The sequence below is a fragment of the Geotrypetes seraphini genome, chromosome 2 (genome assembly GCF_902459505.1).
Source record: "Geotrypetes seraphini chromosome 2, aGeoSer1.1, whole genome shotgun sequence".
NCBI lineage: Eukaryota > Metazoa > Chordata > Amphibia > Gymnophiona > Dermophiidae > Geotrypetes > Geotrypetes seraphini.
Window position 1 is genome coordinate 396,322,169 of NC_047085.1, and position 23,775 is coordinate 396,345,943.

Here is a 23,775-nt window from a genome sequence, read left to right on the forward strand (position 1 = left end):
ATTGGCCCAGCCGTCCCAAAGCCCTGCCCACAGGTGGGGCCTAAGGTGCCTGGGCCAATCAGAATAGGCCCGGGAGCCTTAGGCCCCTCCTGTGGGTGGGGCCTTAGGCACATGGGCCCAACCCGGCCAACTTGGAAAAGGTACGGGGAAGGGGAGTGGGGGTGGGGGGGTAGTGGGGTCGGCCGGGGGGGTCATGGGTCAGTGGGGGGGCGATTGGGTTCTGGGGGGGTGATCATTGGGGGAGGGGGGTTGCGTCAAGGGCAGGAGGGCCTGGGATCCTTCCTGCCCGTATTGTAGTGGGGGGTGGGGGGTAGGGGGTCGCCGGGGCTAGGGGGGTTTGGGCTCCCTCCTGGCCCATTCCAGTAGCGGCAAACGTAAGGGGGAGGGAGGGAGATAGATAGATTCGGGTAGGTAGGAAGGAGGGAGGGGGCCATGCGCGATTGGTGACCGCGTACATTCCCTCCCTTAACTGCAGGGACAAGGCCATTCACTGCTCCATGGGGCGGCGGATGGTCTTGTCCCCATACCCACAGTGAGCACTTTGCCACCCCCCCCATTTCGGTGGGTTACCCGTGGCTACCTGTGGCTAGCCGCGGGTAACAGCCACCGTATCATTCTCTAGCTTGTATTACATTTCCTTCTATATTAAGCATTTGATATTCATGAGTATCATTTATCAAGCAATTATTTCTTAGATTTTTAATTTTTAAATCAAATTGCTGATCTAAATCATTTGCTAAAGGTAACATAATATTATGTATAGATTGAGTGTGGCATCAAATAAATTTGTAACCAGATTGAACAGTTCTTTTGTATTGATAACCATTGAACCCATATTTTAGATGAATAAAATGCTTTATGTTTTTCTTTTATCAATTGTTTGTAAATTTGTATGTTAGATCTCCAATTATTCCGATCTAATAATAATATATTCTCTTTACTCTTTATCTAATGTGTCTTTCTTTTATTAAACACTAATAATTGCTTCTTTTCTTTGCAGGTACCTATTTAAGGTTCTTCAGCTAAGTGAACCACTAACCAAAATTTTAACCACTGTGTGCATACTGGAAGATAAAAAGAAAACATCTCCTTTGGTTTCAGGCTTTCTTGCAGTGGCTAGCATTAGTTGAGGAAGAACTCCATCAGGAAACTGGACACTTGAAGCAGTTGGTAATGGACTGTAGACTTAACTCTGGAAAACACCAAGTAGTCAGGAAACACCGGAACCAGGATCAGTAAAAAGTGTTTCTGATAGCTCTATGCTTATTCCCTCTAAAATCTGGCAACTAAAATTCAATGCAAAGAAATGCAGAGTAATGCATTTGGGGATTAATAATCGGAAGGAGACGTATATGCTGGGAGGGGAGAGGCTGATATGGGGAGAGGGACCTTGGGGTGATAGTGTGCGAAGATCTAAAGGTGAAAAAAAGTGCGACAAGATGGTGGCTGCTGCCAGAAGGCTACTGGGCTGTATAAAGAAAGGCATAACCAGTAGAAGAATGAAGGTGTTGATGACCCTGTACAGGTCATTGGTGAGGCCCCACTTGGAGTATTTTGTTCAGTTTTGGAGACCGTATCTGGCGAAGGACGTAAGAAGACTTGAGGCGGTCCAGAGGAGGGTGACGAAAATGATAGGAGGTTTGCGAGAAAAGACGTATGAGGAGAGACTGGAAACCCTGAATATGTATACCTTAGAGGAAAGGAAGGACAGGGGAGATATGATTCAGACATTCAAATACTTGAAAGATATTAACGTAGAACAAAATATTTTCCAGAGAAAGGAAAATGGTAAAACCAGAGGAAATAATTTGAGGTTGAGGGGTGGGAGACTCAAGAGCAATGTAAGGAAATTCTTCTTTATGGAGAGGGTGGTGGATGCCTGGAATGTGCTCCCGAGAGAGGTAGTGGAGAGGAAAACGGTGACGGAGTTCATAAACGTGTGGGATGAATACAGAGGATCTAGAATCAGAAAATAATAGTAAATATTGAAGAACTAAGGCCAGTAATGGGCAGACTTGGACGGTCTGTGTCTGTATATGGCTGTTTGGGGGAGGATGGGCTGGGGAGGGCTCCAATGGTTGGGAGGGTGTAGATGCACTGGAGTGAGCTGTGATGGAGATTTCAGTAGTTGGAACCTAAGAACAGTACCGGGCAGAACTTTAGATCCTTGCCCAGAAATAGCTAAGGAGAAGAAAAAATAAACCCCAACAAATTTTTAGATTGAATCAGGTTGGGCAGACTAGATGGACCGTTCGGGTCTTTATCTGCCATCTTCTCCTATGTTACTATGTATAATGTATAACCAAATTTTAAAAAATGTTTTTGCCTCCCTCAGTGGTGCAACTGCTTGTGTCCTTTTTCTTCTCCAGGTTCCAATTGTATTATTTTAAACTTGTGGAAAAACAAAATTATTTTTCAAAAAATCTATTCTTTAATTTCTCTTTAAAGCTCTTCCCTTCCTCACAATGTTCATTTAAATAAATCTCTCTCAGCAGCAGTACAGCACAAGTCACTGCAGCACTAGTCAAAATTATATGACAGTTGAAATCCAATATGTTACTCTTATAAACTTAGCAAATGAAACCTTCAGTCATCAGTCCAAGAAAATCAATTTATTTTAATTTTTCTATGTTTCCCTCTAGTCTATTTAGCTCTTAAATACCAAACTTCTAATTCAAATTTAAATTTTCTAATTTAAATTTCCTAGCTCATCCTTTAAACAGGAATTCTAAAATTAATCCTATTTAAACAGCTCAAATTCCTGCTGAGCTTTACTCAGAGAAGTTTTCCTTTAAAGAGAATTCTTCTTCAACTTTACTATTTATTTCTTTTAGTCTTCTTAGAGTTTCCCCTTCTCAAAACGTTTTGTTAAGATCAGAAATTGCTTTACAGTTTCTTCAACCTACAGGAAATGTCTTCCTACACTTCCCAACTATCAAATTCACTAAATCAAATAATTCTTAAAACTCACAATTAGCCAAAAGAACCCCCTTTTGACTCTACCCAAGCAAATCAGGTCCTGTCCCTCTGAAATTCTGACTCTAACCACCACTGAACAACCCTTGAGAATGCTCACATGCACACTATCTCTCAGAATTCTCACGTGCACACTCTCATGCATTCCAACACTTACAGACCATTCAGGCATCTTTACAAAACAGCTTATCTGTTCCAATGAATAACCCTGCTCTAATAGAATTTCTCATCAACTTAAAATAAATATTGTAGCTGCATTACCTCCTAGATAGGTCAAATTTTAACCTGTTTTCAGAAGGAAAAGTGAGTAGTGGAGTGCCTCAAGGATCGGTGCTGTGGTTGATTCTGTTCAATACAGTACTCCCCCGATATTCGCAGAGGTTTCGTTCCAGGAACCCCCGCGAATGTTGAAAAACCGCAAATACGGTTTTTAGCAGAGAAGACAGGCAAGAGCAGCCGGAGAGGCAGGAGAGGGCAGCTGGAGCACCGGCGAGTGAAGGAAATCACTTGCGGTATGCTCTGACTGCCTCTTCCTGTACTAAAGTTGGGCTTCACCAGTCAGGACTGCGTGTCAAAGCTGCTCCTGATTGGTGAGGCCTGACTTTAGTACAGGAAGAGGTGGTCGGAGCATACCGCGATTGATTTCCTTCACTCGCTGGGATTCTGGCTGCCCTCTCCTGCCTCTTCGACTGCCCTCTCCTGCCCGGTCATTCACCACGAATGACCGTGACTGCGGACCGCAAATTCATGGGGGATCACTGTATATTTGTGAGTGACATCGCTGAAGGGTTAGAAGGTAAGGTTTGTTTTTATGCAGGTGATACCAAGATTTGTAACATAGTGGACACCCTGGAGGGCATAGTAAATATAAAAAAAGGGCCTACTAAAGTTAGAAGAATGATTTAATTTTTTGGAAATTAAAATGCAAAGAAGTGCAGAGTGATGCATTTGGGGAGTAGAAATCTGAGGGAGCCATATGTGCTAGGAGGTGAGAGGTTGATATGCACAAATAGGGAGAAGGACCTTGGGGTGATAGTGTCTGAACATCTGAAGGTGACAAAACAGTATGACAAGGTGGTGGCTGTATTCAAAAGGATGCTAAGCTCTACAGAGAGAGGCAAAACCATCAGAAGAAAGGAGATGTTGATGTCCCTGTATGAGTCATTGGTGAGGCCCCACTTGGCATATTGTGTTCAATTTTGAAGGTTGTATCTGGCTAAGGATGTAAAAAGACTTGAAGTGGTCCAGAGGAAGGTGACAGAAATAGTATAGGGTATATGTCAAAAGACTGGAAGACCTGAATATATATATTCTAGAGGAGAGGAAAGACAGGGTAGATATGATACAGATGTTAAAATAATTGAAAGGTATTAATATAGAAACAAATCTTTTCCAGAGAAGGGAACATGGTAAAAGTAGAGGACATGAATGGAGGTTGTGAGGTGGTAGGAGCTTAGGAATAATGTCAGGAAATTATTTTTCACAGAGAGGGCGGTTGATGCCTAGAATGCCTTCCCAGGCGAGGTGGTGGAGACAAAAACAGTAATGGAATTCAAAAAATATGTGGGATGAACACAGAGGATCTCTGTTTATTTATTTAAAATTATTTATAGCCCACCTATCTACAAATGTAGGCGAGGGACAATAGACATACAAAATGAAACAAATGACAAATAACAAGATACAGATACAAAACACATCAAAGATATCATAAAAACCTCAAAAACCCTCATTTCACCATCATTAACAATGTCTTCAAAGAAAATTCAATAGCATCAAAAACAGTTCAATGCTAAAGCAATCACAAATTAGCCTAAAACAGCAATATCTCATACACCTTCACAACTGGTGTCAAACGCATGCTCAAATAGCACGGTTTTTACTTCTTTTCTAAATTGACAAAGCATGATCAATTATTGCACTGAATCCGACAATGCATTCCACAAAACCGGTCCCTGTACAGATAACATAGATTTGTGATTGCCAGTGAGTCTCACAGTTGCTAAGGAAGGAATATCCAATCTCAAATGGAAAATGAATGGTATAAAAAAAAACCAAACTTAAATAGTTGCATATGTGCTTATGTATCGAATGGAGTTTAGATGGCGACTCCAGCTGTGAAGAACTACAGCCTGAATTGGGAAGACTTGCATGGTCCATTTGGCCCATAATGTCCAGCTGCTTTATTTCCATCTAGACCAGTGGTTCCTATCCCTGTCCTGGAGGGCCACCAGGCCAGTCGGGTTTTCAGGACAGCCTTAATGAATATGCGTGAGAGAGATCTGCATATAATGGAGGTGCCAGGCATGCAAATCTGCTCCATGCATATTCATTAGGGTTATTCTGAAAACCCAACAAGCTGGTGGTCCTCCAGGACAGGGTTGGGAACCACTGGTCTAGAATTTGTGCAGACATCATAATAATTGGAGGGCTGATATTTAAAAAAAAATCTTTTTACATTATGATTAAATAAAAAAGAAGACGACGTCAAAGGCATTCATATAGAGAGAGGATGTTCCAGTGTTTTCTATCATTCCAATCCTAGATGAAAGGTCTGAATAATGCAAGATGCTAAAGATTGGTCTTGTCTGAATTCAAGGTCTTGTTGAACAAATTCCAGAAAAGACCACGAGAGTAACCTAATTACTAAAAATCTGACTGTACATTCTTTAGATTCCTTTTTAAAACCTTTTGAACGCAAAGAAATTCTGTGATGCAAAAATTGAGAAAAAGCTTAATTATTCTTAAAAAAATAAGATTATGACTTGCATAATGTAAATTTTTATTACGGTAATTCTGATTAAAAAAAGAGGTACAGAAACCCCTCAAAGTGCTTCTGAAAAGTGTGTCATCCCCCCAAAAGCAATAGTTTCATTATGTGCATGCACAGTGAAACTCAAATGTTCATCACATGAAATCAGCCAACTGTAAATGATTTTAACAAGCCATGAAAGACAAATATTATTGGTAGACATCCAAAATCTGCTGTATTCATTAAAAATGTTGTTTTAATGTAACGGTCACCAAAATGAAGGTGAATTCCGTGGTGAATATATCCTTAAAACAATATTCTTCTGTGTATCTCTGGAACTGGGATGGGAGCCACTGTGGCTTCCTCACTGGCTAATCTATACCTGGCTGAATGTGTAGCTCAGTGGATTCAATGCTCTCCATTTTTGTAATGAATGCATCAGATTCTGGAGTTTGATGGTATCTCTCTTCTGTGTCATAGCAATCTTAGTTTATTACAGTCTTTTTACGGTTGGCTGACTTCATGTGATGAACATTTTGGTTTCATTGTGCATTCACAGAATGAGATGATTTGCTTTTCTGAATTTTACTCTGTCCAAAATCACTATGGTGGGGAGTGGGGGGGGGGGGTTTCTTTGCTTCTCTATTTCCTGAAAACAGACTGATTTTGTAACAGATTTAGGGCTCCTTTTAGAAAGGCGCGCTAGGGCCTTAATGTGCGGAATAGTGCGCTCTAAATTGTCGCTAGCTGCTACCGCCTCCTTTTGAGCACGCAGTAGATTTTCAGCTAACGCGCACTAAAGCGCACGCTAATCCGGTGCGTGCGCTAAAACCGCTAACGTGGCTTTGTAAAAGGAGCCCTTAAATTATGTGAGTCATTGTTCCACTTTATTGATGAATAATTTCCCTGTTTCTCGATACCTTCATTACAGAAGAATCTGATTGGACTCACAAGATTTTAAGAAGAAATCTCAATATGTAGCCAGATTTTACCACTGAGGATATTCTGTTCTTTTGGACTTGTTTTAAAAGGGTCTTGGTTTCTGGAAAGAGCAAAAATGTTGCAACGGGGCTAGTTAATGTCCAACTGATGCCCTATGCGCAGCCCAACAATGGTGCCCGTTGGTCCTTCCATCGCTTAAAAGACAAAATATTAAGACTCAGAAAGTGCTGAAAAATATTATTATTGTACAAAATAACATACGATATATTTATAATTTACACTCAATTATTGACTGCCAGCACTTGTTAATTGTGCACGTGCAACTGCCTATGCACAATTATATAAAGAACCACCTCTAAATGTTCTCGTGTGCAACAAAAGTGGGTGTGGCTATGGGTGGCTCAGGGTGTTCCAGAAAATTACAGGCAGTGTTACTGAATTTGGGGGTTGCGCTTCCAACTTGTGTGCCAGGAATTACACCAGATTTCAGTTGGTATAAGATCTCATGCCCAAAGTTGCATACGGGGATCTACACTAAGCACTATTCTATTTTTCAGTTATACAAATACATCAAATTGGAGGAAAACAATCTCAGACACAGAAAATCAATAAATACAAATTGGTTCTAATTCAGTAGCTAATGAGGTAAGAACTGCCCTCTAACTGTCCATATGCTTATAAGACTATACTGGAGAAAAAAAAATCTTAGGCATGCTTAATTTAAAACAGCTCTTATATAGCTATGCCATCTTAAATGAGCTTAAAGCAAAGCAATGCATTAAAGGAGAAACAAAAAAAACCTCCACCAATTTGCAAGAATTTGACAAGTAACTATAATCCAAGTAGTGTAGTTCAAACCAACCATGACGCTCTGTAAAGCTGCTATATCAGAGCATGTGATCTAAAATATAAACATGTAAAAGGACCCGAACGTATCTTTCTCAAAGTTAATCATAATGCCCTCCTGTTTAAGAAGCTCAGCAACATTTTCAACTCAACTTTTGGCATTCCAGCCCACATTTCTGGCAGTGTGTGTGAAAGAGTCAAGGATTCTTCCTCAAGAATAATGATATTATACCACTAGGTGGCATGGGGCACTAATCAGAGAGAGAAGGAACTACAACCTCCAGGATGCCCTTGGCTCAACAGCTTAGGGCTGAGTTCCATGAGGAGAGATGGAAGAGCTGCTGAGTCACGGGGGTGGGACCCAGGCAGACATGTGTATATCTTTTCCAGTTCAGGATTCAGTCAGAGAGGTCCTAGAGTGCAAGGATCCTGAAGGAGAGAAACCTTCCCTAGCCGTGGATGCATTCAAGCCCCGGGAAGGCCTGGAGTGAGAAAGCTAGCCGAGAACTCATCCAGGAAAGCACTAGAGAGGTAAGCTTCTAATCCAAGACCTCTGTAAACTGAACCTGCTGGGTTAAAGGTGACTGTTCTGTGTTTGGGGTGTGGCAGCTGAAGCAAGTTGAGACTGTTGTTGGAGAAAAGGGTTTTTTTCTCCTAAGTGTTCTTCTGTTTGGACTATTTAACAAGTGAAGTAGGAACCAGATTTGTGAGAGAACTGGGGAAATTGACCCAAAAGCTGAGGTTGCTGGACTGAATGTGATATGGCTAACTGCCTAAAGTGTAAAGGCTTCTGCACTGGCCACGAGATATAAAAGTTAAAAGTACGTATATCTTTGCCTTTCCTGAGCCTATGAGGGAATAGGCTCAGGTAGAAGTCTCAATAAAACATTTTGTTGCACCTTCTAAAGTGGTTGTTTGTGTTGTTTTGAATATCTGTGTGCAGGGCTCCAGGAAGGTCTGGATTGGACTCTATCACAATGGGATATAATAAGCAGGTATGTTATATGCAATCTTATATTCCGCCAAATCCTCATTAATTAGAGTTCTAAGTGGGTTACAGGCAACATATTGTTACATAGAATCTTCTATAGAGTTAAATATGTTACAAAGAATTATGCATGCTACATAAAGTTATCAAATTGTTATCAATTTATACATACAATCTGAGGTCATATATCATAAATAGCAGCTGACCATTTATAGATAGTGAGGGCTTGATTGTTGAAAATGTGCATCCCGAAGGCAGGTGGCAGTAGGCGTCCTACCACTATCTGGCAGCCAATCGGGACATACATTTAAAAAAACTCAACTCTCCGAGGCAGGACGCCCACATTGTAGGACTCCGGAGCGTGTCTTTGGAAATGCATAGCGCCGCTTAAGTACACCTACGTCGGGTCATGGGTATGGCTTCACCCGGAAGTGACCTTGGGCGGGCTTAAGCATCGCTACGCATCTACGTAGAAGTAAGACAGATGCTTTATATTTAAACCTGCAAAATATAGGCCTACTTTTCGGGCGTCTGACTGAGACTGTAGACGTGATTCTCTTTTGGACGCCAATACATAATTGATGTAGATATCCAAAAGAGAACTGGTCCCTATGTGCATGTATAGATAGGGTGGGGGACACTTTGAGGTTAATACATAGCTCTGAAATGTCTGGTAGACGTGACCTTTCACATCTGAACTACATACCTATGATTCTTATCGTGCCCAATCTATGTATCCAGTGACTGTGCTGCTGGGAATGAAAGAGGGGTTGTTTCTAAGGGGATATAAAAGAGAACAATTGCTCTGGATGTTTGAGAAACCGACATACCTGTGACCAGACCAGGATATATTTGATTTACAAATCTGTTAGTTTCCTGTTGAATTTGTATCAGAATAGATCATCATGTTGACAGGGCCAATATAACTACTAGGCAGTTGCCTATGACAGCAGTCTTTCGAGGGCAGCATAGAACACTGCATTCAAGGCAAAAATTAGGTCTTGACAGCCACACAAACTCAGCAGAGGGGCAGGCAGTTTGGCACATGAATGGCTAAGGAGAGATATTATCAAGGTGCAGTAAAAGTTAAGCTTTTGCCACACCTTGATTTACCATGGGATCCAGCAACCTGTGCTATCTCACTGCCACATTTTGCTGAATCCTGTGGTAAAAGCATTATTCTGTGTGCCTCAACGTCGTGGCCTGATACTCTTGGACCAATTCTTAAAGGGATCCTGGGGCTGCTGGTAACCCCCATCACTATCCCCCAATCCCTGATGAAACCATTCCATCATGACTACCTGACCAACCCCCCCCCCCCATATGAACACTCCCTATGACACCAAATGTCCCCTCTCCATCAGCGAGGGCCTAAGATCCCTTTATCTCCTTTACCTATTAGTCTAGTGGTCCATCGGTATAAGTAAAGAACAATCACAACTAAATGTACGTTGTAAATAGTTAAAGCAGGGGTTCATTCACTCAAAACATCACAAAAACAGGACAGTTGACAAAATCATAAATAAACGGAGAAAAATAAACCTCAATTGTGGGTCGCCAGGACTACACAAGTACCTAAGCTCACCACCTCATCACGGGTTTATAAAAAAACTCCGTACAGTTATAAATTACTTTCATACTTCAGCATCTCTTTAGAAGAATAGTTTTCAGAAAATTCTCAAAGGATTTGAAATTAAACGTCCTGTAATTTTCTATAAGTAAGTGAGACAGCCCCAAACTAACTAAATATATGGCAATCAGCTACAGCTGTAGATAAATTCTAAACAACGTCTAGTAGCGTGGTTAAACACTTTTGCATCTTAGCGTGTATAAGAGAGTCAAACACTCATCTGAAGAAACATCTTCGTCCCGATAGATAAGATCTTCTATTTCGCCTGCAAGCAGGCTACTTCAGGGGATTCGTTAACAAAGTTGTCTCCACGCTGTCAGCTGTATGACGGGCGGCCAGTCTCTCTCAAAATGGCCCTCAGACCGAGATACGCGCCCGACTCGTTTAAAAACTGAATCGAGTCGGGCGTCATGACATCATCGCACAAACGCGAAGGGTCATAGGTCAATCATCACTGCTTCACATACAATACTCAATCCAAACAAATGAACCTCACATTCATAAGAAAGGTTGCCACTCATATTCAGAATTTAAACCTTGTGGTTCTATAGTATGGAGGCGGTTTATCCATTGTTGTTCCTTTTGCCATAAAAGCTTTCTCATATCTCCTCGTCTCATTGAAGGGATCACTTTCTCCACCACCCAACACTTAAGGCTTACAAACTTGTGTTTTAAATTTAAACAGTGAGCCACTATTGGAGCTGTCATTTTACATGTATTCAAGCAACTTTTATGCTCAGTTATTCTTATGGTTAAATTGCGTGATGTTTGGCCCACATAGAATAATTCACATGGGCATTGTATTATATAGATCACGTTTGCTGTTTGACAGGTGGAGGTATGTTTGAGAATGTAATTTTTCCCATCAACAGGATTTATGAAATTCGAGATAGTGGACATAATTTTACAATTCGTGCAATGTCCACATGGGCTGTGTCCAAGAGTAGATTCTGATCTCTCATCTGTAAATTTTTCTTTAGATGTATGGCACAGCCAATCGTTTAAATTTCTATTTCTGGACTGAGGAAAAATAAATCTTTTGTTTGCAAAACATGGAAGTGTTTTAAGCAGTGGAAGATGTTTTTTGTATTTCTTGATAATCTGTGGAGATACGCAAGTCTGTTTGATAATGCAGGGAATTATTTCAGATTGTTCTTCATTCTCAGGAGATTTGTTATAATCCAATAATGTCTCTCTGGGATTAAATAGCGCTCTTTTCTTTGCTTTCTTAATTATAGATGTTGGATAATTTCTAGATTTTAATCTTTGCTCCAGTACCTTTGCTTCTTGGAGGAAGTTTTCTTTACTATTGCAAATTCTCCTATATCTTAAAAACTGAGCAAAGGGAATACTGGTTTTCAGATGTACAGGATGCATACTGTCAAATCTCAACAGCGTATTTCTGTCCGTTGGTTTTCGAAATACCGATGTTGTTAAACGGATTCCATCCAATTGTATCCATACATCCAAAAAGCTTATTTTATTTTTACTAGATGACATAGTAAATTTAATGGATTCATGACACTGATTCAGCTCTGAAGCAAATTCTTGGAGTTGGACTTGAGTTCCTAGCCATATCACAAACACGTCATCTATAAAACGCCACCATTTAAACACAAATTGAAATCCTGCCAATTTATAGATGAAAGTCTCTTCAAACCATGCCATATATAAATTGGCTATGGTTGGGGCAAACGATGCACCCATAGCTATGCCGGAAAGTTGTTTAAAGAATTCCCCGTTAAAAATAAAATAGTTGTTTTTCAAAGCTATGGCACTTAGTTCTTTCAAAAATAGTACAAAACCACTCTCAGGATTATATTGCCTATTCCATAGATTAACCAGGACTTGAAGGGCTTCATCTTGGGGTATGCTGGTATATAACGAGCATACATCAAAAGTGACTAATGTACAATTTTGTAAAGCATCAGGTTCAATATCATTTAGCATTTTAAGAAACTGTGTAGTGTCTTGAATATATGACCTAATATCTTTCAGGTGATCCTTCAACTTTATATCAATATATTTGCTTGTCTTCTCCAACAAGGAATCGCGAGCCGAAACTATTGGGCGTCCAGGGGGATGTTGAGTGTCTTTGTGAATTTTGGGAAGTAGATAGAATATGGGAATTTTAAAATGTTGGTGTCAAAAACATATATTCTTTTTTTGTTATGAAGCCTTGTTTTAAAGCTTCAGAACTCTTTTGAGCAATTTTTTCAAATATTTCCAATGAAGGATCATTAGTCATTTTCAAATATGTATCTCTTTTAGAGAGTTGATTATTAGCTTCTGCTAAATATAACTCCAAACCCCATATTACAATCGCACCCCCTTTATCAGCGCGTCTAATGATTATTGTGGGATCTTTTTGTAGAGATTGTAATGCTGTCCATTCAGCGGGGGTCAAATTATTATAATATCTTCGTTGTTTAGCATCTTCATCCATTCGCTGTAAATCTTGAATCATTAAATTCTTAAAGGCTAATATAATAGGGTTCGGGGACCCCGGAGGGTTCCATTTAGATTTCGGGCGCACACAGGATATCTCAGGTTCTATACTAGGATGTTCATGAAAAAAAGAGCATAAATTTAGCCTTCGTAAGAATTTCTCTAAATCTATCCGAGCTTGAAAAGAATTATGAGGAACTGTTGGAACAAAGGTTAAACCTTTTGATAAGATATTTATTTCATCAGATGTTAAATTACGGTTTGATATATTCATCACTATTGATTCCTTTTCCTCTGGGGTCGAGTTCGTGCTCGGCCTCGATGTGTTCCTCTGCCTCGGGCACCTCTGCCTCCTTGAATCGAACCTATCCCTTGCCTGTGTCGACCTTGATCCCCATCCGGGTCTTCAGATGTAGAAGTACCCTCATTGCTTAAATTTTCAGAAGAATCTCCAGATGCAGTAAATCTCACATAAGCCCAGATGGTGCTGCCTTCGAAATGTATTAACCAACCCCCCTTTTTAATATAAAAGTTTAATATTTAAAAGTATGGTGTCCAATCAAGCAAGTTTACAGAATCGACCAGGGAGCTCTGGTATTGGTGTGATCTTGATTGCTGAATTTAATTATCAAAATCAGGTGGGCGATCTAGGGAACTGAAAAATAACTGAAGGAGGGGTGTAAGGCTGAAGGCTGCTCTAAGGTGCCTAGAACCCTTGCAATGGCTCATGATGGTGAGGTTACAACTTCTTGCTACTTGTCCCTCTAGGGTTACCTAGGTCAGAGAAAGTGTGGGGAAAAAGCCAATCCTTTAGACAAATCTGGCTTCCCTATAGTACATTTTTCCTCTTATGAAATGCAATTCCTCCTTAAAAGAGGAGGTTTAATATGAGATGATATATGCTTCCATATACTGCTGAAGCACTTAGCCCAACTTGATGTTTACTATTCTTTTTTTTTTTTTTATCAATTCCCAACAAATATGTAACAAAATAAAGAAAACAAATACAAATGGTTGCATTAATATTATAAATCACAGATAAATGCATAGCAACCTCGAGAGTTAACAAAGTCAATGGTTTGTGGATATATGAGTACAATAAACGTCTAAGATGTTCCAGCTTCTAATGAAGGATCATAAACAATTATGTTTTAAAGCTATAATTCCTTCATACTTCCCATGTACACATAAAGTATTCCACCATTCATGGTAGGAGACATATTGATTATTCTTCCAATGGAGGATCACAATATGTAGAGCCAAAGCTACCATAAGATCAAATAACCTGGAGCTAATGGATGCAAAGTCAATCTTGGGATGATAATGGAACAAATATGGAAAATACAGAGTATAAAGTACACCATACTTTAGACCAATATTGCGGCAGATTACTACAAAAGAAAATCATATGAGATAATGAACCTATTGAGTTATTACATGACCAACAGATATCAGACGTTTTATGAGGAAGCTTAGCAAGCTGTTTACTATCCTTTTTAAGCAATGTGGATGGTAACATGTTCTTTTTTCCAGTAATTCCTTCTCAGCTTCTTGCATGTTAGATTGAGGATTGGATGCCTGCAAATGGGCTAGCTATTAATATCAGTAAAACTGAGTACTTTGGTCTTTATGGAAGAAGATGTAAAAGATCTACCTGATATATGTGGAAATTCAATCGTGTAAGTCAGACTAAATGTAAAAACGCATTGAGAATACTGCTATGATAGCCTAGGACCATTCATACCACGTTAACATGAAACATTCATTAACATCACACCATCAATATACGAAATTATAAAACAACGGAGAAAAATAAACCTCAAGTGTGAGAGGCCGGGACTACACAAGTACCCGAGTCTATTCACATCATCACTGGTTTATAAAAAAACTCCGTGTACATTTAAATCAATACTTCTTCATTCACACTCAATAATTTTTTAAGAGTTTTCAAAGAATATTTTCAAAAGTGTTTCAGGGTGATATATAGAGACCTATTTCATGGCATGAACCAGATCCCAAACTAATCATTAACAGCACGAGGGCTACAGCTCAGCTAAACAGGTGTATGCAATTTGTTGAGGCATGGAAAATTGGAGCACAAGAATGAGAACAAATAACCACTCATCTGAAAAAACCGGAGTGTCCCAAACGATTCTCAGTCCTTTGTCCCGTCCCGACAGAAAAGTCCTTCTGTTTCGCCTGAAAGGCTACATCAGGGGAAAGATCCAATGTCCAAAAAAAACTCCTGCTTCCTTCAACGCCAAACAACCTTGCAGCTGGCTTCTCTCAAAATAGAACACAACCACCCAGAAAAATCCACAACACAAGAACCCTAACATCCTGCCCACTGACCAGCCAAGACCACATTCCCACCACCTGGGGAAAAAGACCTCCACTAAAGCACAAGACCACTACTCAAAAACAACTCACACCACCAAAAAATATCCTCTACCTTAATTGCAATCCTAATTCCAACACAAAATATACCTCGTTAACCTGTGCCTACATGAATATAAGATCAATTAGCCCAAAAGCAAACCTAATCAAAGACTGGCTGACTGAAGAACAACTAAGCTGTCTCTTCCTAGCCGAAACCTGGCTAACATCAAATTCGGACCCATGCATAACCGAATTCTGCCCCAAAGGGTACAAATTAGAGCTGGTTTGTCGAGAAAACAAACGAGGGGGAGGACTAGCTATTCTAGTACAAAACAACCTCAACCTAAAAGTTCTACACAAACACTCAACCCCTCACTTAGACCTTCTTGCATGCCAACTCTCCGACAACACACTCACAGACACCCTGAACTGTCTATTATGCTACATCACTCCAGGAAAATGGAACACCTCAAAACTTGAACTCGAAGAATTCATATTCCAGAACTCTCTAACCTCCACATACAATTTGCTCCTAGGAGACATCAATCTCCACCTCGAGGACCACACATCCAAACAAGTAGACGATATACTCTCGTACCTCGACGCCCTATCCTACCAGATCCTCAATCCTGAACCCACGCACGAAAAAGGCCACCAACTTGATATAGCAGCATTCACGTCTCACAACCTCCACACCCCAAAAATTCATATCACCAATGGTACCTGGCATCCCTCTCTTTGGTCAGACCACCACAAATACACTTTCACCATCAACTGGCCTCAAAATAACACAAAACCCAAGCCACAAAAAACAACCTTCAAATCTAGACAGAAAATTGAGCCTGCCACATTCTGGGATAAAGTTGACCCTATAATCGCCCCCATCGACCCAACTGACTTCGTAAATCACTGGCGCATCCTAAGTGAAACAACCTTGAACGAGCTAGCCCCTGAAAAAACCAAACATAGAACCTGCAGATCCTCAGACAAGTGGTTCGACTCCGAACTCCTCCTACAAAAAAGGCACTGCAGACAACTTGAAAGATCTTGGAAAAAAAAGAAAAATGATCAAACCAAATCCGCTTGGAGAACCCAAATCAAACTATACAACATCAAACTAAAAGAAAAGCGCAAAACATACTACTCTAAACTAATTGGCACAAACACCTCTGACACAAAAACACTCTTCAACTTAGTAAAACAACTTACGGACACAAACCCATTCCTTGCCACTCAAGGCAATAAACCACCAACAACTTCTCAACTAGCAGAACACTTCAAACACAAGATCACTACAATCAGAAATACCCTCAACAACTCAACCACCAAACTCTACGAGATAATAACCCCCACAACGGAAGAAGCCATATCTGCAGACAGAACATGGACCACATTCCCAACTCTACAATGGTCTGATTTGAACCGACTATACAAAAAATACAGCCACGCCTCATGCGACTTGAACTACTGCCCATCGTATCTGCTAACAAATGCCTCCCTTAAATTCAAAACCAACCTCATGCAATGGATTCAAAGCACTCTCATAGAAGGTCAATTCCCACAAGATCTTGGAGAGATCATAATCACACCCCTACTGAAAGATCAAAAAGGCCCTATAGACGCTCCTACCAACTACAGACCTATCGCTTCGATCCCATTATATGTCAAACTGATTGAAGGACTTGTGGCTCAATACCTCACCAACTACCTATTTGACCATAATATACTTCACTCCTCTCAATCAGGATTTAGATCTCACCACAGCACGGAAACACTACTAGCAACACTACTAGACATAGCCCGACAACACCTCAGTAAAGGACACAGGATTCTAATTATTCAACTGGATCTTTCCGCCGCCTTCGATCTAGTCGATCACACCATATTACTCCAGATACTTGATGCAATCGGGATCTCAGGGGTGGTTTACAATTGGTTCCAAGGATTCCTTAAAACAAGAACGTACAGAGTTAAGACAAACACGAAATCTAACTCATGGTCAAATCCATGCGGAGTCCCGCAGGGGTCACCACTATCACCCATTCTATTCAATCTCTTCATCTCCTCCCTCGGCACCACTCTAGACAACCTAAATGTAACATCATTCAGCTACGCAGATGACATAACTATTCTCCTCCCCTTTGAAATCCAAGATCACACCTCAACAGGACACCTGGAAATAATTCTGGATGAAGTAGAAAAATGGATGACAAACCACAAACTGAAACTAAACTCGGACAAAACCAAATTCCTAATGCTTGAAACGGACAAAAACCCATCCATAACAGACCTAGAAATTAAAGCAACCAAATACCCAATCCAGACCTCACTCAGAATCTTGGGAGTGCTGATAGACAGAAGCTGCACTATGCAGACCCAGATCAACAAAACTACCCAAAAAGCATTCTTCACAATGCGCAACTTAAGAAAAATAAGGAAATTCTTTGACAAAGAACACTACAGGATAATTGTACAATCCCTGGTACTAGGTCTCGTGGACTACTGCAATATCCTTTATCTACCATGCCCCACAAACATGATCAAAAAACTTCAAACCGTTCAGAACACAGCCCTTAGACTAATTTACTCACTCGGAAAATTTGACCACATCACCAATGCCTACCTAGACTCACACTGGCTACCGATTCGAGCCAGAATTCAATTCAAACTATACTGTCTACTCTTCAAAGTAATTAACGGTACTGCACCCACCTACCTAAATGACCGCCTAAACCGTAACCTTCCAACCAGAACAAGAAGAACACTGACATCATTCACATACCCACCACTCAAGGGTACTCACCGCAAAAAGCTTTATGATAGCCTCCTGGCAACACATGCTGCAAAACTCGAACCTTCCATCACCAGATTGTTAACCACAACATCAGACCTCAAGACATTCCGTAAAGAAATCAAAACACTGCTGTTCAAAAAATATATACAATCTACCTAACCTCCCTCACCCCATCCCCCAAGAAACCAAAACACTGCCGTCCAAAACATCTTCCGATGTTATTAAGTCTTTACTATCATTCTGTTATTAAGTCTCTATCCTCAAACTGTATTCTCTATTGTCATGTACCATCCTGGAAATGTCCAGTTCTCTTCTTATGTAATCCGCTTTGAACCGCAAGGTACAAGCGGAATAAAAATCACTAATGTAATGTAATGTAATGTAATTATTTGTTCTCATTCTTGTGCTCCAATTTTCCATGCCTCAACAAATTGCATACACCTGTTTAGCTGAGCTGTAGCCCTCGTGCTGTTAATGATTAGTTTGGGATCTGGTTCATGCCATGAAATAGGTCTCTATATATCACCCTGAAACACTTTTGAAAATATTCTTTGAAAACTCTTAAAAAATTATTGAGTGTGAATGAAGAAGTATTGATTTAAATGTACACGGAGTTTTTTTATAAACCAGTGATGATGTGAATAGACTCGGGTACTTGTGTAGTCCCGGCCTCTCACACTTGAGGTTTATTTTTCTCCGTTGTTTTATAATTTCGTATATTGATGGTGTGATGTTAATGAATGTTTCATGTTAACGTGGTATGAATGGTCCTAGGCTATCATAGCAGTATTCTCAATGCGTTTTTACATTTAGTCTGACTTACACGATTGAATTTCCACATATATCAGGTAGATCTTTTACATCTTTTACATCTTTTACAAAAAAGAACATGTTACCATCCACATTGCTTAAAAAGGATAGTAAACAGCTTGCTAAGCTTCCTCATAAAACGTCTGATATCTGTTGGTCATGTAATAACTCAATAGGTTCATTATCTCATATGATTTTCTTTTGTAGTAATCTGCCGCAATATTGGTCTAAAGGTTTACTATTCTTTTTTTTTTTTTTTATCAATTCCCAACAAATATGTAACAAAATAAAGAAAACAAATACAAATGGTTGCATTAATATTATAAATCACAGATAAATGCATAGCAACCTCGAGAGTTAACAAAGTCAATGGTTTGTGGATATATGAGTACAATAAACGTCTAAGATGTTCCAGCTTCTAATGAAGGATCATAAACAATTATGTTTTAAAGCTATAATTCCTTAGCAAGCTGTTTACTATCCTTTTTAAGCAATGTGGATGGTAACATGTTCTTTTTTCCAGTAATTCCTTCTCAGCTTCTTGCATGTTAGATTGAGGATTGGATGCCTGCAAATGGGCTAGCTATTAATATCAGTAAAACTGAGTACTTTGGTCTTTATGGAAGAAGATGTAAAAGATCTACCTGATATGTGGAAATTCAATCGTGTAAGTCAGACTAAATGTAAAAACGCATTGAGAATACTGCTATGATAGCCTAGGACCATTCATACCACGTTAACATGAAACATTCATTAACATCACACCATCAATATACGAAATTATAAAACAACGGAGAAAAATAAACCTCAAGTGTGAGAGGCCGGGACTACACAAGTACCCGAGTCTATTCACATCATCACTGGTTTATAAAAAAACTCCGTGTACATTTAAATCAATACTTCTTCATTCACACTCAATAATTTTTTAAGAGTTTTCAAAGAATATTTTCAAAAGTGTTTCAGGGTGATATATAGAGACCTATTTCATGGCATGAACCAAATCCCAAACTAATCATTAACAGCACGAGGGCTACAGCTCAGCTAAACAGGTGTATGCAATTTGTTGAGGCATGGAAAATTGGAGCACAAGAATGAGAACAAATAACCACTCATCTGAAAAAACCGGAGTGTCCCAAACGATTCTCAGTCCTTTGTCCCGTCCCGACAGAAAAGTCCTTCTGTTTCGCCTGAAAGGCTACATCAGGGGAAAGATCCAATGTCCAAAAAAAACTCCTGCTTCCTTCAACGCCAAACAACCTTGCAGCTGGCTTCTCTCAAAATAGAACACTATTTTGAGAGAAGCCAGCTGCAAGGTTGTTTGGCGTTGAAGGAAGCAGGAGTTTTTTTTGGACATTGGATCTTTCCCCTGATGTAGCCTTTCAGGCGAAACAGAAGGACTTTTCTGTCGGGACGGGACAAAGGACTGAGAATCGTTTGGGACACTCCGGTTTTTTCAGATGAGTGGTTATTTGTTCTCATTCTTGTGCTCCAATTTTCCATGCCTCAACAAATTGCATACACCTGTTTAGCTGAGCTGTAGCCCTCGTGCTGTTAATGATTAGTTTGGGATTTGGTTCATGCCATGAAATAGGTCTCTATATATCACCCTGAAACACTTTTGAAAATATTCTTTGAAAACTCTTAAAAAATTATTGAGTGTGAATGAAGAAGTATTGATTTAAATGTACACGGAGTTTTTTTATAAACCAGTGATGATGTGAATAGACTCGGGTACTTGTGTAGTCCCGGCCTCTCACACTTGAGGTTTATTTTTCTCCGTTGTTTTATAATTTCGTATATTGATGGTGTGATGTTAATGAATGTTTCATGTTAACGTGGTATGAATGGTCCTAGGCTATCATAGCAGTATTCTCAAAAGATCTACCTGAACCAGAAATGGTTTTCAAAGATGATGCAGAGGAACTGAAAGAAATCTCAGTGTAACTGGAAGACATACTAAGCCAAATTGACAAGTTAAAGAGTGATAAATCACCTGGACCAGATGGTACACATCCCATCGCTGGAAGAACTCAAACATGAAATTGTTGATCTGCTTTTAATGGTCTGTAACCTATCACTAAAATCGTTTGTAGTACCTGAAAATTGGAGGGTAGCCAACGTTACACTGATATGCTGTTTTTCCACTCTTGCTGTGTACTTTGTATTTACTCTGGTTGTGACCTTTTTCACTTTCAATAAATATCTGTTTAAAAAAAAAAAAAAAAAAAAGGGTTCCAGGGGAAATCCAGGAAATTACAGACTGGTATGCCTGACTTCAGTGCTGGGCAAAATAGTGGACACAATTATAAAAAAATAACATTGTGAAACAGAGACAAATATGATTTAATGAGACAGTCAGCATAGGTTCAGCCAAGGGAGGTTTTCCTTCACGAATTTGCTTGACTTCTTTGAAGGTGTGAATAAACATGTGGATAAAGGTGATCCGGTTGATGTACTGTATCTAGATTTTCTGAAAGCTTTTGTCAGAGTTCCTCATGAGAAGCTCCTGAGAAAATTAAAGAGTCATGGGATAGGAGGCAATGTTCACTTGCGGATTAGGAATTGGTTATCAGACAGAAAATAGATGGTAGGGTTAAATGGCCATTTTTCTCAATGGAAGAGGGTAAATAGTGGCATGCCACATGAATCTGTACTGGGACCAGGGCTATTTAACTTATTTATAAATGATCTGGAAATTGGAACAATGAGTGAAGTGATTAAACTTGCAAATGACACTAAACTGTTCAAAGTTGTTAAAATGCATACAGAATGTGAAAAATTGCAGGAAGACCTTAGGAAATTGGAAGACTGGGCATACAAATGTCAGAAGAAATTTTAATGTGGACAAATGCAAAGTGATACACATTGGGAAGAATAACCCAAATCAGAGTTACTAGAAGCTAGGGTCCACCTTAGGGGGTTAAAGCCCATGAAAAAGATCTGGGTGTAAACAATACATTGAAACCTTCCTCCAAATGTGTTGTGGTGGCCATAAAGCAAACAAGATGCTAAAAATTATTAGAAAAGGGATGGTAAACAAGACTAAGAATGTTATAATGTCTCTATCGCTCCATGGTGTGACCGCACCTCGAGTACTACTTTAATTTCTGGTTGCCTTACTTCAAAAAAGATATAGCGGAACTCGAAAAGGTTCAAAGAAGAGTGACCAAGATGATAAAGGGGATGGAACTTCTCTCATATGAGTAAAGACTAAAGAGGTTAGGGTTCTTCAGCTTGGATAAGAGATGGCTGAGGGGAGATATGATCGAAGTCTACACCATGTGCTAAATGCTAACGTGTGCATGTTAGTCTATGGACACGTTAGCGGTTAGCGCGTGCGTATATTTAGCGCACTAAATGCTAACGCGTCCATAGGATACAATGGACACGTTAGCACACATTAACATTTAGCGCACGCTATGACACACTAGCCCCAGGTACAAGATAAGTACCTGTATATATAAACCACTTTGAATATGTAACAACAAAAAGGCAGTATACAATTCCCATTCCCACAACTATAGTGGCAGAAGCATATTATTATGCTGTCAGAATTAGAGTGTTTGTCTAGTGATATCTTGTATATATTTCATTGCAATTCATTTTGAACTAAGGATAGAGTGGGCTGAGTTTTAAATAAATACAGCACGAATGTACACCGATGACACCTGACTCAGAACCTGTGTGCAGCTGCTTTCCTTACAGGAAAGTTATAAAGCCACAGAAGCAGGCATTTATCTAGGTCCAATTTCTGGTTTTATGCTAGCATTTTATAAAGATACTAGTATTTTAGCCCATTACATTAACGGGTGCTAGAATATATGTCTGTCTGTCTTTATTTCTGTTTCTCTCTCTGTCCCGCTGTCTTTCTTTCTGTCTGTCTCTCTCCCTGGCCCCCTTTGTCTGTCTGTCTTTCTGTGTCTCTCCCTGTCCCTGTGTCTTTCGTCTTTTCTTTCTGTCTCCCTCCCGCTGGTGCTAGAATATATGTCTGTCTTTCTTTCTGTTTCTCTCCCTACCCCTGTCTTTTTCTTTCTGTCTCTCTTCCTCCCGCTCTCTTTCTTTCTGTCTCTCTTCCTCCCTGGCCCCCTTTGTCTGTCTCTTTCTGTCTCTCTCCCTGCCCCTGTGTCTTTCTTCCTATCTCCTTCCCTACTTCCCTGTGCAGCAGCCGCAGCATTCCCCCTCCCTCCATTTCCCTGTGCATCATTTTTTCCCTCAGTCTAGCTTCTCCTGCCCCTCCTACACTCACTACTTTAAACTTCGGCCCGGCCTTTAGGTCAGGGGTTTCTCGGGCTGACCGCCACCCGCTGCTGGTGGCTCCGTGCTCAGCCGCCGCAGCCTGCAGCCGCGGCCTGCTGTCGCCAGCAGCCGACAGCCGCCACGGCCTGCAGCTGCCGACAGCCGCAGCGGCCAACATCCGCCTCGGGGGAAGAGAGAAAGAGAGAGAGATTCACGCATATGCGCAGTCCTACCTGCGGTGCCCTACAGCGCACAGAAAACAGGAGCACGCAGGTGGGAGTGCGCATGCACGGCTTAAGGTTTTATTATATTAGATGCCACAAAACTATTGCAGTATACTATAAAGCATATCCCTATTAGTTCACATTTATTGAACCTCAGTGACACCACTCAAAGCTCAAGCTTTATCATTGCTTCAAGCTTCACGTGCCAAATCGTCATTGGTTCTCCTCTCACATATAAGGCTTCTTTTACAAAGCCGCACAAGCGGCTGCCGCGCGGCAACAGCCCCAAAGCCCTTTAAATCTCGATGGGCTTCGGGGCTGTTAGCGGAGTGCAGCCACTAGGCATCTTATTTATTATTTCTATTAAACTTTGTTAAACTTTGGAATGCTCTACCAGGCATTTTTGTGCTGGAAAGATCAATTTTAAGAAAATGTTGAAAACGCAGATCTTTGTAAATGCTTTTCTATGAAATGTTGCTGCTTTTGTTCTTCCTGTAAGATATAGTGACAATGAATATCTGGGTTTTAACTTTTTACAGTTTTATTGCAGAACATTTTATTGATACAGTGTTTGTTTATTGTTCATATCCATGCAACTAAAGGGCAATCAGTATATTATATGTATAACCAATAGGTTATCACTACTACTAGGGAACAATAATATTCTATAATTGTGATGATACAATAAATAACTACATATATGTTACAATATTGTGATTTTTATAATATTCATTAAAATATTTTTTAAAA

At 40.1% G+C, this 23,775-nt stretch overlaps 1 long non-coding RNA gene across 1 annotated transcript in view; it reads right to left on the reverse strand.

Moving 5' to 3' along the window:
• Positions 1-23,775, reverse strand: part of LOC117355696 — a 42,717-nt gene that overhangs the window by 16,375 nt on the left and 2,567 nt on the right. The window contains exon 2 of the long non-coding RNA XR_004538435.1: positions 9,211-9,280. This is a non-coding gene — a long non-coding RNA (uncharacterized LOC117355696). The remainder of the gene's footprint in view (positions 1-9,210; positions 9,281-23,775) is intronic.